The sequence below is a fragment of the Serinus canaria genome, chromosome 8 (genome assembly GCF_022539315.1).
Source record: "Serinus canaria isolate serCan28SL12 chromosome 8, serCan2020, whole genome shotgun sequence".
NCBI lineage: Eukaryota > Metazoa > Chordata > Aves > Passeriformes > Fringillidae > Serinus > Serinus canaria.
In genome coordinates, this window is record NC_066322.1 from 16,582,695 (window position 1) to 16,592,558 (window position 9,864).

Below are 9,864 nucleotides of genomic sequence, written 5' to 3' on the forward strand. Positions count from 1 at the left end.
AATTTCTGGAGCCTACTTCATGGAAAGTGCTGGGGGATTGTTGATCGAAAATGCCAGTAGGCATTAAGGTAGTAATTGAATTATTTTATATTTGTCAACATCTAAATTTCCATAGTACTTAGCAGGAATTCCCACTGTAAATAAAATTGCTAGAATTAAGTAAAACTATTTTATTCTTAGACTGATTTTTTTAGAAGGAAAAACGCTGTTTTAAGCAAAGTAGGGAGCTGCTTTCACACACACATTTTCTTACATCATTAAAAATACACTGGCAGAATAAATTCAGTAGTCTAAAATACATTCTTTGGGTTCTTTTCTGTGGAATAGTACATATTTCTGAACAACAGATTTTTTTATTCATCCATACAACATGGCAAAAGTGACAACACAATAAATGCCAAGTTACAGCATTTCTAAAGGTGTTTTCTTTTCCCTAAATGAATGACAAAAGGCAATTTGGAGCAGTAACAGTTTTAAATGCTATAAAATAAAAATTTAAAAATAACCAAGCTCATGTTAATATAGTGTGCAGTATTATTTTTAAGTCTATGCTTCATTATACTTCGAGGTAAGTATCAATACACTCATAGATTGACTATACCATACCAAAATGCTAAAAAATACCTTGTCAAATTAGGCTTATGCCAAGTTCTTACAAGGCTCTAAAAGTCTGGTGTTGCAGTTCTCATTGATCAGTTCTGCTACATGCTTTGACAGCAATACTGAAGTTCACAATAGAAGAATTTAATTTTGTATTGCCCCATCACAGATCATTTTATTTCTGTATCACAGACACAGCATTCCACCCCTCCATCCATCAATATTATTCAATTGTTTTTAATTAGAGCTTATTTTTAACCTGGATTATATCTATTATGAAATTTGCAGCACAGCTGAACCAAGTTTTTGCCTGCACTAAGTGTGTGTGGAGAGAACCCAAGGAGCAGACTGTGGTCAGAACTTATTAAAGCAGCCCAACTGCTGAAGAAAATGTACCAGGGAACTGAAAGCAAAGTAACTTTTTTTTTTGACTGTGTGGTATCTGTAAGAACATAGGCCTTAAAGACATATTTTAAGATTGCCCAGTATGAATCTACATCAGAAATCATGCTGATTCCTTGTCTTTGGCTTAAAAGAAACCAAAGCTGCATTTTATATACAATCAAGTGTATTAAAAATTGCTAAAATGTCTAAATATATAAAAAATAAGCTCTTGCAGTTAATGAAATATTTTATTATCTCAGAGAAAAGACACTGAACACATCTCTTTTGTGCTAAAGGGAATAAATTCAGTGTCATTATGGTGAACAGTGCAACTGTTGTGCCTGCCCTGAGTTCTCAGTGTACGTGTGTTCAGAGCCCTCTTTCCCTCTTTCCAATGACACCACCATCACTCAGACACAAGCTGCAGCAGATTAAACATCTTCTTTTGATTGAACAGGCAATCAGACCCTTTCTAGATCTTTTGTATTACAGTGAAGCTGAACAAAAGGAAACAATTCACAAACCCACATTTCCAACCTACAACACCAATTTTGGTTGGGATTTGGGAGTACATCTGAAAAAAAAGAAGTAGTGGGTGAGGTAAACTGAAGACACAGAGAGTCTTTGTTAGAGCTTTACACCTCTAAGAAGGGTTAAGTGGTAGCTGGTCAATGCAGTCATTGTCATTGACACAAATAGTGTGATTTCTATGAAAATATTTCAAATTACTACAGATACTTATTTTCAGTTTTGTCTAGATATTTATTATACAATTTGTTATATTTTAGGCTGACCTTGATATGAGATTTGCAGAGATTTCAATCAACTTATTTCTCTTTATACACACACAGACTTACTGGGTATTGACATTCCATCTTTTACCTGTTTTATCCCAGCTTCTTGTTCCCATTGTGCAATTGTCCACATAAAAAACCCTTCCACACAGTATTGTTTGAACCTGGACTCATTTACACAGCTAAGGATATAGGTTTATACCTAGTTTTACTTCCAGTCAGACTCTAACCACAAATATAATTTCCCATCAGGAATCAATGGTTACAATTTCTTTTAATTTAAAACCAGAGCAGAGTGTAACTATTCAACTTTTCCATCTCTTTTTTTTTTTCCCTATCCATCTTCCCAGTCATTATGTGAGATTCAAAGTTGCTTCTAAACAGAAGAAAAATACATTTTCAATAAATTTGCTGTTTCTGATTTTTAAAAAAAGTTTTAAAATAAGACCTGGATTTACAGGTCTAGCAAGTAAAGGTGCCCTTTTCACCACAGGCTATCCGTTAGTAATTAAATCACACCAGTAATCTGATACAGCATTAGATCTTTAGTAGCATGATAGCACTGTCACAGGCATTTTACATCCTAGAACCTGCAGTAAATTAAAAGTCCTTGGAGACCATCACTACTTGACCTTTTGGTCTGCTGAATTCCAGGCAAGGCAGAAAAAAATCAGCTCCACTTTTAGCAACCTCCTGCACATTAGTGCAGTGTCTTATCAATGCTTGCCTACATTTCCTCCTATCTTTGGCAAATACAGCTCTAGAATTGATGCTGCCTGAGAAATTAGAGACAGCTGGTAAAGTTCCTGGGAGAGGCAAGCTGACAACAGTGTGCTGTAAGTTGAAGGAGAATTAATCTATAGCAAACTGACTTCTGACTTAGATAATCCTCACACATGCTTATTAGGTCTTCCCTTTTGTGCATTGTCTTCTTTAATTTGTCTCAGCTTTTTAGGGTGTTTTCGTAATCACAAGCCCTTTTAATGTGGTGTTTCATGTCCCAAAGTTTTCTTCACATCTGCTTACAGCAGGTCTGGTATTCTCTTTTGCATCTCTCATGGGCAGGTGGATGGGCCTTGCCTGAGTGTAATGGGGCACAGCAGAGCCACCAGTACCCCTCCATGGCCAGCAGTGCTGTCCAGTGAGGGAGGCACGTGGCCCTCAGCCCATCAGGCTCAGCCCATTGCATGGCACTTCTCAGCAGCAGTGAATTCACTGGGCCAGTGTGCCTGCTTGGCAGTCCTGCCTGGAAACTTCTGCTCCCCTCACACAAGAAGCAGCTCCTTTGTCTCATACTAGAAATACTTCCATTGTTCACTTCATAAGCGGCCCATGACCATGGAAATGTATTGGGTATCTGAAAGAGATGGCAGCCCATGGGATCAAACTGAAGGTCAGCTTATGTTTCCCTTTTGGCTTGTTGTTGATGTTTCATCCTGTAACTTGAACACAGAAAGAAATAAGCCTTTTCTCTCTGCATTTCAACATGAATTACCTCTTTTGCTACCTCAGTTCTGTACTCCCTTTTCAAGATGTATATGCTCTCAGCTCCTGAGCCCCTGAAGTCTTCAAGCTGACCTGTCTGCAAATAAACCTATTTTTGCACACACGTGTATGTGTTATATATACATATATGTAGCAGACGCAGGGCTGGCTACGGCTCCGTGGAGGGATGTTTAGAGATAGGTATTTGCTGAATCATAGGAATTGTACCAGGAGTCCCCACTCTGGTCCTCCTTATCTCTCTGTGACCCCACAGGCTAGTTTCCCTAACCCTTACAATTGGTCAGTTTTCAATCCTCCCTAACCCTATAAAAGAGGCTGTCTGGGCCCATTTTCTTCAGAAGAGCAGCTTCAAGACCCTTCGCAAGACCCTCAGAATAAACCATCGTGGAACACTCTTGGCCGCCTTCTCCTCTCTCATTTCGTCTGCCTTCCAGGAGCCGTGGCCAGCCGCAGCCCCTACAGCAAGCTAAGAGCTGAAATCACAAAAGCGCTGATTTTCACTAAGAGCTGAAAATCACTGAGCTTGCTCAGGGTCTCGGCTGTGCGGCAGTCTGGCCTAGGGCACCCCAGCCTCCAGAGGGCTGAGGTGTTCGGCCCTGGGCCGCTTGCCTGGGGCACTTACCCTGCGGGAAACCAGCTATCCGGCTAAGAAGCTAGCCCCTGTGGCTCCATTCATTTTACACATATATACATTAACGTTTTTCAGCAGGAGCAGTTCACTGAGCTGCCACCTCTGCATGGCTCCTGGCACAGAGGAGAGCCAGCATGTCCCTGAGCAGAAGTGACTGCAACCTTAGATGGCAGCAGCTGTTGGGCAAATGTGGCTGAGTCAGGTAACTGTACCCTCAGCTACATCTGCAGAGAAAAGATGGATTTAAATCCCCTTGCTAGTGTTTTGCTCCCCACCCCCTTCTTCAGCTCAGGCCTCCCCTGCCTCTGGGAGGAGTAGGCTCAGGGGACTGAACAGCAGAAAACATTTTCACCACTGTTGTGGTCTTAGCTTATACTGCTGAGGGTATGGAGCTGGTCAGAGGAGCACCCACGTGGGCTCGGTGGGAGCCATGGCAGCATACTGAGAGGGAAGCAGCAGGACTGCCAGCTCTTGATGTGCTTTGTAAAATTCACATTCCACCTCGTTGCAAAAGCTGGCAGAGGGGATGACTGGATATTTAACTAATATTTAGAGACTCATCACAAAAGAGCATAGCACAAGATAAAAAAACCAAAAACCTGTCTGTTGCAGCAGCCCCAAATTTTAGGGATTGAGTCAGGACTGTATGGATGCAGATCTGCCTCAGTGCTGGTATGAAACACGCCAAAATAGAAAATAAGTGACAGATGTAATGAGAACTGATTTTCATCCTGTTTCTGTACACTTTTTTTTAGCTGAATGCAGATAAGGAATGCTGTGTTGGAACAAAATCTGGGCTTTCAGGCTGAGAGAACATGACATCCGTGTGGAGCAAGCAAAATACGTGTGTGACAATAGCTACTACATTTGGATTAGCTAAAACAATGACACTTAGACTGCACCTTTTTAGTAAGCATATCAAAGTTAACAAGTGTAACAGTATGATTATTTCATAAGCATTGCAAGAATGAAGCATGCAACTGGTGACTTAGCTGGCATCTCAGCCTGGGACCACTTACAGTTCTTTCTGTGCAGCCCCCTGGGGCTGGCAGCAGAAGGGGGTACTGCCTTATTTTCTGCCCTCACAGCTGAATTTTCTGGGCTGCAAACAGCTCTTCAGCTTCTGCTAAGAGTTAGCAGGGTCCTGTCATTCTGTACTGTTCAAAAGTACCTTGTCTCCATCTTCATAATAAGAGATGCTATCAGGTAGGGAAAAGAAAAGAAAGAAAAGAAAAGAAGAAAAGAAAAGAAAAGAAAGAAAAGAAAAGAAAAGAAAGAAAAGAAAAGAAAAGAAAGAAAAGAAAAGAAAGAAAGAAAAGAAAGAAAAGAAAGAAAAGAAAAGAAAAGAAAGAAAAGAAAAGAAAAGAAAGAAAGAAAAGAAAAGAAAAGAAAAGGGGATTTTCCATCTGAGTGGGACTTGGCAGACCTGTGGAAAGCTTGTTTGAAGGCCCATACCACATACCAGGTGGTGGGAGAGCAGAAGGAATGCTGTACTAATTCTCCCTCCAGCCAGACTCCTGTCCAGAACAGATTTTTCACTGCAGATGAAATAGCAATATTCTGCCATGTAACTACCTCCTGAGGGGCCGTTAAGCATTCTTTAGCTTCAGTTTAGAGTTAAGAGGTAAGTCTGGTCTGTATGGCTATACAAAATTTAACCACAAAAGAGCTGGAAATTCTGCTTTGGCAGACATTTTTACTGTCCACAAAGGAGCACAGATGCTGACAGACAAAACCTTACTGTAAAACACTATGATGCTCCAGTCCTCAAGAAGTTATGATACAGCCTATCACAACGTAGAATATTTGAGACTGCAATTACTTTTGCAAATCTGCAGAGCAGAACTAACGTGAAAGAGTAAAATGCTTGCTTAGGCTTTAGCTCTGAAATGCTGACTCTGCATTTTAACTTTAGTCACTAGCTAGAGCTTCAGTAACTGCTTTGAAATCTGTGTGCAGAGAGGAGGGGAAGGAATGCATCACACTGGTGCATGACTGAATTCTTAGGGAGTTTGAGAACTGGAATCTCTGATCCAAGCAATTAACCAAAATTTCAAGACTTGGCAGCTGTTTGTTTTCTGAAAGGAAGCAATTATATGACCACAGCAGCAGAATGACAGTGCAGGCAGAAAGCAGAGAGTAAACCTTTCTTAAATTCCACCTCTGAATAATGAGCTCAGATTTTTATGAACTGGTCTCACAAGAAAAAGGAGAAAAAGATTACTTAGGACCATACCTGCATACTGTCACAAAATTCCCACTAGCTGGAATTGTAACAAGTTGCTGTTCTCTCACAATTATTTTGTGGATCTAAAATACTGCTATATTTGCTCCTAAGTCTTCAACTCAGAAAAAACAGTATTAGCAGTAAAACACAGTAATTCATACATAAGCACTCTCAGCAAGGCCACACCTAGTCCAACACGTATTTTTTTCTCCTTCAGACTCACTATCTTAGGTACAAAACAGTGTTGGTATAACTAAGATAGATGCTAGACACAATCTCTTACAATAAAAGCCTTTCCTGCTCCTAACAAACATCCCCAAAGATGTTGTAAATAATGTAGAAACACTGTGTCTCAAGCTCTTACTATTTCTCTCTCTGAGCATCTCAGTCTACAACAAGGTTGTGGGTTGTTTTTTTTTTTGGTTGGTTGGTTGGTTGGTTGGTTTTTTTTCCTGCACTGTTACACATATGAGAATTGAGGGATTGCTTCTTGTTCAGCCACTTCCAGCAAAGAGAATTCAGCCATGGCAGCGTATGAGCTACAACACAGGAACAACTAAGGGCTCAAGCAGAATGATTTGAGCATTTAATAGCTTGTAAGTTCCTTGAATGATGAACTCTAGAGCATTTGAAGAACTATCTATCAACCTACCAAAGATTACTCAGTCATATAAAATCTTGGCTTATGTTTTACAACGAATTTCAGCAAGGTTACACACCTGGAATAAAATTTAAAGTGAGTGAAGCATTAAGGACCTTTTAAGCATCAGCTTGTTTGACATTTTTTCAAACACCTGAAATGTCTGCTGTTAGATGCAGAGCTAATAGGCAGAGTTGGTTGCTTTGGTTTCTTCTTAAAGTATCTGTGGTGCTTTGAGAAACAGTGACAGAGAGAGATTTAAAGAATAATTATAACATTGCTAAATGTTAATTTTTTGAAGGTAAACAACCCCCTAATGATTTTCAAGTCTAGATGTAGCTTAGTTCAAAGGCTAATATTGATACAAAGAGATCATATACTAACCCACACAGTAATTGCTGTTTCATATATGTATTGCAGAAGGGCTTTAGAGACTTATTATTAAAAAAATAGGACTGCAATTCTCATAATACTCTATCTTAAAAGTTAGCAGAGTTTTACATATTAAGAATTAAAAAATAATTGCTAGTGGGGCAAATATTTTGTTCTTCTATGCATTGAATTTAACAGAAAAAAATAGTATTTGACTGGCTAAATAGTCAAATGGGGTCAATAATGACAGTGAACACATTTAAGAGGGTATTTATAGTTTAAAATTTATTGGGCAAGATCATGACATTCACAAGAAGATGATGGAGTACAGGGCAGTTTTTTTCAGGATTCCCTGATCCTTGAAAAGGTAAAAAAGGAAGAAATGGCAAAGTGCTTGTACTAGGAAAAACATGGGTTTGTGTGAAGACCAACATAAAGGTACCTTACCACCAATATTAATTTACTTCCCTCTGTACTGATGTTATGTGAGGACAAAAAATTATTAATATTTTTGTCTATCTAGAAAAATATTTAGAGATGTTTATTTTTAAATGTTTTCGGTGCTATTTTTATATCTGCAGCATAAAGAGAGAATAATTACTGCAATTGTTAGCTAGTTGTAACACAATTAATACAAAATTCTTCATATCTTACCAGTTGCCTATTTTTTAAATTTTGAAACTGAAGATTATTTTTTTAGTTGAGCTCTAATAAATGCAGCATATGTGCATTGTCTTACTAATTAGTATGCTTATGTAAAAGTGGATGTACCATATTTATCTTGATTTAAGATAGGAAGATCCCAGATGAGCTTCCTTGCTGTTTCTGTGCTTAAACAATGCAGAGAAAATGTCCTGGGATCTAATTTTCCCTCCTTGCTGAATTGTGGTCATGACAACCATCTGTACAAGGATAAGCTTCACAGTATTGTCTTGTTCAAGGGTATCATTTTGATGTTATGTGGTGTGATACAATAAGGTAATGGCAAATAATGCTGTGCAGCAGTTGGTGCTCTCATCTGCATACACTGCTGACTTACACTTCTGGTTTTTGTGTGTTTTGGTTTGCTTGTTTAATATTTATGTGGACATTGAGGCAACAAAAGTTTAAAACCCACTAACTTGCAAAAAATACATTAACATTTGAGAGAAGGGCTACAGGAAATGCCATTGTTCTGACTCTTCAATCTCTGCTGGGTACTGGGGAATTTACATGTTGAATATGAAATGTAGCTTTTCTCTGCTGTGCCAGTAAGGAAAGATACAATTTTTAAAATCCAACACTTGGCTTTTGCATCTCTTTATGGCAAGATATTGCCTAACAGTATATGGATAAATATAAACAGAGGTAAAGAGAGTGCTAGGTTGTTATTATTTAGTTTCTTTCTAAACACAGCTGTTTATAAGATGATGTGGAATAAAGCTGAATATACCTATTATTAAGCCAAATATGACAGATAATAAAAGTCTTTTTCCTCCAAAACTTCTACACAAGAAAGCCCTTACTGACATTGCAAGTAATTTAATTTGGTTTTGGTCACTCTGTGCATCAAAGTACAGACACATCTGGAATTGAAAACACATAAGGAAAGATTGCTTAAACTGTGTTTTGAAATACTTTTGAGATATTAGCAGAAGACAAAAAAGAAAGTAAGTTAAGAAAGTTCCTTCTAAAGGCATGCCATCCAGTCATGCTGAATATGAACAGAATAACTGGTTATTTTAGTTACTATTAGCACTGAATACAAATCAGACAAAGATTCTAACTTGCTCCAAATCAGATTAATCATGCACATCTCATAGTATAGTAATGGGAATGCTAGAAAAAGTTCTTTAAACATTCTAAATTGCTAAACCCAGCAAATTTTGCTATTGTTTTTGATTTTTTTTTGCCCCACATATCAGTCATTAACAAAGATCCTCCTTCTGCAAATAGAGGTTTGCCAGTCTGAGCATTTTAAATTGAAAACCATTTGTAAAGGAGCCTTTGCACATGTCCAGTAAGATTTTCAGCCCTGTAATAATGTGGTCAGGTTGTGCAGAGGAATAATCAATGTTACACTTTCTGTGCAAATTCCTTGTCCTGGAATACAAGTTAACTGAACTTGAGTCATCTGTGTCCCTCAGCCATTTGATTTACCTGATCTAGCAGATGGTTTGGATGGGTAGGAGTCACACTCCTTCTGCTCTGGAAAGGGGCTTCCTGTCACATGGAAATTCAGTGACTTGCTAAAGTGATCAAAAAGGATGTTATAGTATGAGTTACTAAATTAGGTCAGTGGGGGATGAGGTGTCTATGTGGGAGGTATAGAGCTTGGAATCTTTCTAGTTACCAGTAATAGGTGAGTTTAGAGGAAACAGAGTTTAGATATTTTTTTTCTTTGTGATTGGCTGTGATCTCATTTTGTTCTTCTTGGATATTACAGAAGAATTACATGGAATCGAGGTTGTGGTAAAATACTCATAGTCTGCTCTTTTTAGTAATAAGGCTAAAAGTAACAAGCTTTGGGGAACATTCTGGCCTAACTAATGCAATCTATAATAGCAAACAAATCAATTTATCAAACCCTAATTATTCTTATATAATATGGGAATCCTAGTTTGTTTTTGTGCTGCCCTCACATAATGCTATTCCAGCAGCAACTCCTAGCTTTGTGACAAGTGGTGCTCTGTGGGTAGGATGGAGCCATGCAGCTCTGCAATAAGTTCTG